Source organism: Alligator sinensis, unplaced genomic scaffold (assembly GCF_000455745.1).
Source record: "Alligator sinensis unplaced genomic scaffold, ASM45574v1 scaffold942_1, whole genome shotgun sequence".
Taxonomy (NCBI): domain Eukaryota; kingdom Metazoa; phylum Chordata; order Crocodylia; family Alligatoridae; genus Alligator; species Alligator sinensis.
This window is the reverse complement of record NW_005843153.1, coordinates 11,283-19,932: the sequence shown is the minus strand read 5'-3', so window position 1 is coordinate 19,932 and position 8,650 is coordinate 11,283. Positions and strand designations below refer to the sequence as shown.

Here is an 8,650-nt window from a genome sequence, read left to right as displayed (position 1 = left end):
GTGTCACTGAGTAACAGAGCTGTTGCCTTGACAGGAAGTTTACTCTGGACTCCAATCATGGCTGTTGGCCTCACTAGAGCAAAAAACTAGTGGCAGGGAAAGCTTAATGAAATTAGGTTCAACATTTTTTGAGAGCTTAGCATCTGCTCAGCATTATTATTACCTTGACCTCTTCCTCTAGCTGCCTTTTAAGTCCTTCTATTTGCTGGGTAAATACTTGCTTACTTCTGGAGAGCTGGGACATTATAGATTCCTTTTCTTCAAGCTGATGACTTGATTGACCTATAGCCAGGGAAGATAAATACCTGTCATGGCACATCAAAACTATCATATCAAAAATAAAGATCAGTAGTAGAGCAGCTATTTTATCCCTGCTCCAGGTCCAAGTTAAAGAAAAAACCTGCCAATGTCTGATAGTGCTATTGGGATATTCCCAAATCCCTGATTCCTGCAGAGACACAGATGAAATAGGACATGTCACATTTTGTGTCATTCTAGGAAATACCTTCAAGCAAAAGGAAAATATTTTTTGGAGTTAGTCCTGAACTCTTTCAATGTCACTCATGAACATTTTGCTTTCATGTGTGCTTTTTAATAGCCTACATGACTGTGAGCAGCCAGCATGGTAGGGGTAGATATGCACCTTTATAAACTAACTAAATAAGATACATATACAGAGCCTAAGCTTTTGTGAACCCAGGTTTACTTCAGATGCAACATCCAATGAAATGAGCTTGGATTCGTAAAAGCTGGTGCTCTCTCTATATATTTAATTTAATTAGTCTACAAAGATGCATACGTACCCTATCTTCAAACTGACTTCAGACTAACATGGCTAACTTCCTCTCTCAACCAGTGTGGAGAGTCATTAACAAAACACCCATCCCACACACAGCATTAGCATTCTGAGGGGCCTTTTTTTGCACATGGTCCAAGTGCCTTCAAACCTGTCCCGTTCCCAGCCTGAGAGCCCTCACAAATCTGTCCTGCCCAGAGGCTGGTACAGAACTTGTATATTACTTTACTGAATATAAAATAAAACCAACAGAAGTAACTTTGACTAGTTTACCTAAGCTATGAAAAAAATCACCGATGCACTACTCCTGTTTTTAATAAAAACAAAAACATTTGTCAGCCATAGAGTAAAAGTCATTCCCGTGCAAGCATGCCTTAAAGAGAAGAACCTCTTTTTACTTATAAAACAGAGTCAATTTTATTTAGTTAGCAACAAAAATAAATAAATATAAAACCTTACAATGGCAGTGCTCCAGAATTATTATTTAGAGTAGAACTGAATTTTAACACTAACTTCTTATTCCACCCTCAGGGCCCTCTTGTCTGCTCCTTTTCCATACATTTCCCCACCACCACGACCCCAAATTCCTTAACTCATACAACTTCCTTCAGTTATCTTCCAAAGTAACATAACTCTACATTTTGGGTGTTTATACATGTGCCCCAGCAGTGGTGGGGGGAGGAGGTGCATTTTAATTAGTGTGGCTCTGAGAATCACTTTAATTAAAGTGCCCAGAGTGTCTTATGTATCAGCATCTCCACACTGAAAAATGGTGGTGGGGCATTTAACTAAAGCTCATCATATGAGCTTTAGTTAAAGTGCCCCTAGTGCCATTTTGCAGTGCAGGGACACTAATACATGGGACATAGGAGTCTGTTGGAGCCCTCCAGCAGACTCGATTATTTGAGTCTGCTCCGCCACACTGTGATTAGAATGCATGGGAGCAGCCTCGCTGCATGTGTATGACACCCTTTGGTTCCCACTGAATAGAATCATCCTGCCTATTTCCCCATTTACAGGATGTATATTGGAATTTTGAGGTCGGGGTGGGTTTTTTGGTGGTGATGATGAGGGGGGCAGGGTTTAAGCCTCTGACCTGCATAAATGTGTAAGCAACGTTTCTTAGTCAACATTATGAATTTTTATTTTTTTGTAATTTCAAATAACTCTGGTATGTTTTATCAAAGGTCCCTCTTTTTAAATAAGACCAAGACAACCTCCGTTCTCTTTTCCTTATAATGTAGAGTGTCGGGTCCTTTCCAAGGACACGTGTAAAATGCAACTATCTCCAGGAACCGTCTTGTGATTATTGCAAGTTTGTGTGGGTGTAAATGGGAGTAGAATCTGGCCCAGATTCTTTATACCGAGTGTTTTTTTCTAGTACTGCTTTTATTCTGTATTCTCTTCATCTGCCATTACACGATGCTATGCTGCTTGCTCCTTGGTTATTACGACAATTCATTTTTTTCCCCATGGTAATTTCTAACTAATTTTTCCAACCCATGTTCTGAATTATGCTTTTACAGTTATAGCAAGTCAAGGTTTAAAAAATCTTGAGTAAATCTACCCCACCCCCATTAAGATAAGCTAGAAATACATTTGGAGTTCTGCAAGTTCTCCATTCTCAAGTGTTCGTGGTTGTCCTTACCAGAATCAGCCTGCAGGTGAGCTCTTTGCATCATCAGGTCATTCACATGTCTCTGATTTTCAAACTTGGCCTTCCTTTCACTCAACTGGTCCTCCAAGGTATGGCACATTTTTTCTAGATTAGCCTAAAAAAAGAATTAAAAAAATGAAAGGTCACTTCACATGAATGTATATATATGTTTGTGCATATGGGTTTGTATGTGGTTAAAATGTTCCTGCATTTCATTTAAAAGTACCTTAGCTTTAATAACAGTCTCCAGGTTACTAGCCAGGTCATCAATTTCCATCTTCATTTCGCTCTTCTCCTTCTCCAGCTTCTGCTTGACTCGTTGCAGGTTGTCAGTTTGTTCCATAAGTTCTGCAGTACTGTCAGCATGCTTCTTCCTGAGAGCAGCTACAGCAGCTTTATGCTGCAAGGCAGACTCCTCTAGGTCATGGCGCATTTTTTGGAATTCGGTCTCTCGTTTCTTATTGAGTTCAATTTGGGCTGAGGTGACCCCTCCAACTTCTTCCAAATGCTCACTGATCTCCTCAAGTTAACGAGTCAAATCAGCACGCTGCTTCTCTGCTTTGGCTGAGTTGCCCCCTCAGACTCAATCTCCTCTTCTAGTTGTTCAATGCAGGCCTATACAATAGAGAATGATATTGTGGTGGTTATTAATTATGGCAACGCTTAAAACATGCTTCTGTGAAAGCCAATGATTTTTCTAATAGAATGACAGGGCCCTCTGTTCCAAATGTAAGGAAAATAAAGTCTCTCTGAACCTTAGCATTTTGCCTTTGACATCAAAATCTACATGATTAGAGAAAGTATATAGATGAAATCACATTAATTTGAGATACAACTTTGCCCTTCTGTTGTTCCTAAATATTACTGAGAAATTATGGTGAATCATCTATAAATTTAATCATTAACTTGATGTCACTAACTGTTATCCAATTATTGCAAGGCAAAGACAAACTAAGTGGAATTAAAATTATGAAGAAATAATATCAACTTTGTGCTTCTTGCCTGCAGTTCTTTTATCTTCTTCTGCAACTGAATACTCAAATTCTGTTCATCCTCAATTTTGCTTTGTATCTGGCTAAGCTCAAAGTATTTTCTGTAAAGGAACAAGGTAGTGTAATAAAAAGACATGTCAAATATATTTTAAAATATGTAAGTAAATGAGTCAGTTAATTTTGTATCTTGTACTTTTTTAGTTTTTCATCCAATTGCTGCTTATTAATCTCTAGATCCATTATGGTTTCCTGTGTAAGCTTCAAGTCTCCTTCAAGCTTTCTCTTTGATCTTTCCAGATCCATGTGGACTTTTCTTTCCTGGTCTAGGGATCCTTCCAGCTATAACACAAACTATTTGGGATCAGTTTGAGAGACTTTGTCAAAGAAAGATGTACATACCCCTTGTGTAGAGCATGCTCACATCATCAACTTGCTGTTCCAGTTTTGTCTTGGCTTTTGTGAGTGTGCTGACTTTGTCCTCTTCAACTTGTAGATCATCCAGTACCTGCTGGTGGGCCTCTTGGAGGGCTTTCTTTTCCTTCATTAACTTCACAGTTGTTTCATCCAAAACTGCCATTTCTTCAGTTACATTTTTAACCTATAAAAAGGCAGAATAAATTTAACCTACAAAAGGCAGATTGGTGACTCTGAAAGACAATAAACACATTACTGGCCGTTAAAATGATTAAATAAATCCTGTTATATGATCCAGCTACATATTCTGGTCTGCATATTCTCTATCTCTAAACCATAGAAGTAATTTCATAGATAAAACATAAGACAATTCCCATTATTAGCCAATTCTTTGCGTTTGAGTGCTGGATTACATGCACAATGGGAGCTGGCTGTTTAAAACTTAAGCCCTCAATTTTATTGTATTTTCTGCTTCAGTTTTTATTAGCATTTGCATCTTATTAAACAAGACAGTTGTTATAAAAAATAGAAAAATGAAGCATGTAAAGAATACCTTGTTTTCTGTGGCATGTTTTTCCTTTTCAGACTTGGCCAAGGTTAACTCAATATCATCGATATCTTTCTTCAACTCTGAACATTCGTCCTCTAGTTTCCTCTTTTTGGCTGTCAGCTCAGTGTTCATCTCTTCTTCATCCTCTAATCTTTCATTCAACTCCTTAATTTTAGCCTCAAACTGGAATTTCATTTTGATCAACTGATAGCACCTTTCTTCAGCATCAGTCAGATTTTCAGTTTCCTTTTTAGAGAAAACAGTTTGATGTTTGATCATTACTCATTAAAAAAAGAAAGTATACAATTTTTCATAATAATCTTTATTTTCACGAATCACTCACTTAACATACAAGTTAGCACTTTAACTAATTTTTTGAATTAGCCATCTTCCAAGGCATCAGAAATAACTGATGGTAACTGGAGAAACAGAAGGTTGTTGTGAATCCCATACAGCTTGCACTTGGAGCTGAAGATAATTTTTTTCTTGCATCAGGACCACCATTTTTTCTTCCAATTCCTTCCTTTTTGCTTCTGATTTAGCAAGCTCTTCTTTGGTTCTCTCAAACTCTTCCTTCATGGTGGCCATTTCTTTTTCTGTCTCCACACTCCACAGCAAAGGCTTGATCTTAAAGTACAACTTCATCCAGGGCCAGTGCTTGACATTCGTGAATACCCGAATGTTGGCCTGGATGCAGAAAATGGATTCCCTGAAATGGAAATAAACCAATTATTGCCAGAAAAAAAATACTTCGCTGAAGGGTATATTTGCCAGAAGAGGCAAAAACTTCTACCTTCTCTCCAACTTTTTTTGGAATTCAGCTCTCATGAGAAAACCTCTGCACACAGCCTGAGTGCGAGTAATCAGGTGCACCTAGCAATCATCTCGCATCTCTTCCAAGAGGCCCAGCAAACCAGCTTTGAAGAACACCTGAAATTAAATGATAGAAGAGGCCAACAATGTCCAGGGTTTCTAATTTGTAATGTAACAAATTAATTCTTGCTATACAAAAAAAAATCTTTACTTTAGTGTGTCCAAATTTGTACTGGGTATGGTCAATCTCAATGGATGCCAGCAACTTTTCACAGGCTTTCTTACTATCGATAAATTGTCCCTCTGGGATGGCACTAGCATTCAGAATCCGATACCTGTCAGTTTGAAGACAGAAAACAAATTCATCCTTCCCAAAAGAATCACTGTCGGCTTGAAGAGAAGAAAGAAGGATGCTTCCTGCTTGCACACCCTCTCACAATTGACTGCATCTGATGGAAGTCTAATGAGACACGGCTGTGTTTGACAGCCATAGAGTACAGCAGACAGTGACATTCCATTCTGTAACTGAAGGGATGCATAGTCTGACTTCTTCAGTCTTGAAATGTTATGCTGTCCTGGCTCACACTGTCTTGATGTAAGACATCAAGGCAATTAAGAGATGCCAATGTAGATTCAGAGGTTCACAGTTTTTAAGATAAAAGGACCATTCTTTTTTAAATACTTTTTTTATACAGGTAAGATTTTAAGACTAGAAGGGGCCACTATTTACTCTGCCCTTCTGTGCAAAACAGGTTACAGAACCACACACTCATGGCTTCTGCATCTGGAGAATATTCTGTGACTAAACAAGAGCATATTGTTTGGAAAGACAAATCCAAATTTGATTTAACAATTTTAAGTGATGGAGAATCCACCATACTCTTTAGCAAGTTGTTCAAATGGTTAATTACTCTCACTGTTAAAGTACTGTGCCTCATTTCTAAACTGACCAGATAGACATTAGCTCCCAGTGGGTGCATCTACATGTGCACTTTTACTGTGCAATAATCAAAATTACTGCACAGTAAGGGCATGCATCTACACATGCACCCTCATGCTGCACAGTAAATATGGTGACTTATGCTGACTTGATCATAAATTTGATACCTGCATCATACAGGTATCAAATTTATGCCCAATTAGTTACTGCACAGTAACACACGTGTAGATGCCTTACTGCGCAGTAATACTGTGTGTATGGACTGACTTGGGACTAACTTTAATCCCAAGTCATTCCACACATAGTGTTAATGCACTTTAACACCTGCACATATAGATGCTAGCCTAGTCCTGCTTACTGCGCAGTAACTTACTGCACAGTAAATTTAAATCGGCATAAATGCACATGTAGACACTCCCACTGGGTACATCTATGTGAGATGCTACAGCACAATAGCAATGAGCTACTGCACTGTAACTCATTGCTACCACACAGTAGTGTTGCCAGGCACTAACCATGACATGACACTACTGCACAGTAGTAATGAGCTACTGTACAGTAACTTGTTGATACTGTGTAGTAGTGCCAGAAAAACTGTGTGGCACCACTAAATGACTGTGTAGTAACAACTATTCAGTCCACCGCTCGTGTAGATGCAGCCACTATCTACTGGCTCTCTGCTAAATTAAAAACCCCTCTACAGTCAGTAATCCCTACCCCAGGTAGATGCTCATGAACCTATGATCAAAATTCATAACCTCTTCTTGTATAAACAAAATAGATTGGCTTCTTAAGTTATCTAGTTACAAGGCAGGTTTGCCAAACCTTAAATTAATTTTGTATCACTTTTCTGAGCACTGAAGGGAGTTCCCTTCTTGAAAGCACAGAGGCGGAAAGGGATCTTGGAGTCATTATTGACTCCAAGATAAACATGAGCCGCCAATGCCAGACCGCAGCCAGGAAGGCCAGCCATAACTTGTCATGCATCCAAAGATGCATCTCAAGCCAGTCCAGAGAGGTGATACTCCCCCTCTATGCCACTTTGATCAGGCTGCAGTTGGAGTACTGCATCCAATACTGGGCATCGCACTTCAAAAGGGATGTGGCCAGCCTGGAGAGGGTTCAGAGGAGGGCCACCCGCTTGGTGAGAGGACAGCAGGACAGGCCCTACGAGGACAGACTGAAGGACCTGAACCTGTTCAGCCTCAGCAAGAGGAGGCTGAGGGGGGACCTGGTGGCTGCCTACAAGCTCATCAGGGGGGATCAACAGCAAATAGGCAGAGCTCTTTTCTCCCCAGCACCACCTGGGGCGACAAGGAACAATGGTCATAAACTGATGGAGAATAGGTTTAGGTTAGAGATCAGAAGGCAATATTTTACAGTTAGGGTGGCCAAAATCTGGAACCAACTTCCCAGGGAAGTGGTCCTTGCCTCTACCTTGGGCAAATTCAAGAGGAGGTTGGATGATCACCTGTCTGGGGTCTTGTGAACCCAGCATTCATTCCTGCCTGTGGCAGGGGGTCAGGCTAGATGATCTGTTCAGGTCCCTCCTCACCCTAGCTACTATGAAACTATGAAACTTTAGTCCCACCTTTTAGCCCAATATCATAATGGCTAGGGCATTTACTCAAAGAGCAAAAGACTGGGAAGCTAGGATAGCTGTATGGGGTCTGGAGAAGACAAGTTAGTCAAAAGGAATGGGGTTCAGTGAGATTTATGCTATCCTGGCAGGGAGGGGGCCCTAAATTCTGGCCCTGGTCCCTGCCCCCAATAGGGGGCCACTGCTGTTTATTCAGGGAATGTTATATGCAAGGTATGAGTCACCTTCAGGAGGACTGCAGGGTGCTCTGAGCTGTACCCATCCTGTGGCCTGATGATCAGAGCACTTTGCTGAAAAGTGGAAGATGCATGTTCAATCCTTTTCTGTGTAGGGGGGCGGGGCTAGAGCAGGAGCAGGCAAAATACAGCCTGTGGGCCAGGTGCAGCCTGCTAGGCCATTCTATCTGACCTGTGGGGCCCCTAAAAAAATTTAGAAAATAAATATTTATCTGCTCCTGGCTGCCTGTGAAAGATGACAGAAGCCAGAGGTAGTAGGACCCAGGGGAAGCCAGCAACAGAACTCAGCAGCCCAGTAGCAAGGCCCATCCAATCCCCCCCCCAGTACCCTCCCACCTCCGCCCCTCCCAGCCAGAAGTCTTTGCCTAGAAAAGGCTTCTGGCTTGGAACCTTGGGGCTGTTCCTGCCTCGCTTTGGTGGAGAGGGAAATTGAAGTAAGAGTTGCAGGGGGAGGCAGGGGAGGACCACAGGCAATCACCCTAGTCCTTGGGGCTGGGCCAGCCAGCTCCTGCTGAGTCCTACAGTCAGGTGCTGCAGACAGAAACCATGTAGTGCCAAAGTGCCATGGTGACAGGAAAGTGGGGAAAGTGGTGGCAGGTGGGGGGGAGTGGGAGTAAGCGGACATGCAGGAGCTCAGTGGGGGCCCTGAGCA

General features: G+C 41.3%; 1 pseudogene; it reads right to left on the bottom strand.

Annotated features, from left to right (window-relative positions):
• The window catches only part of LOC102373187, a 33,036-nt pseudogene that overhangs the window by 14,276 nt on the left and 10,110 nt on the right, over positions 1-8,650 (bottom strand).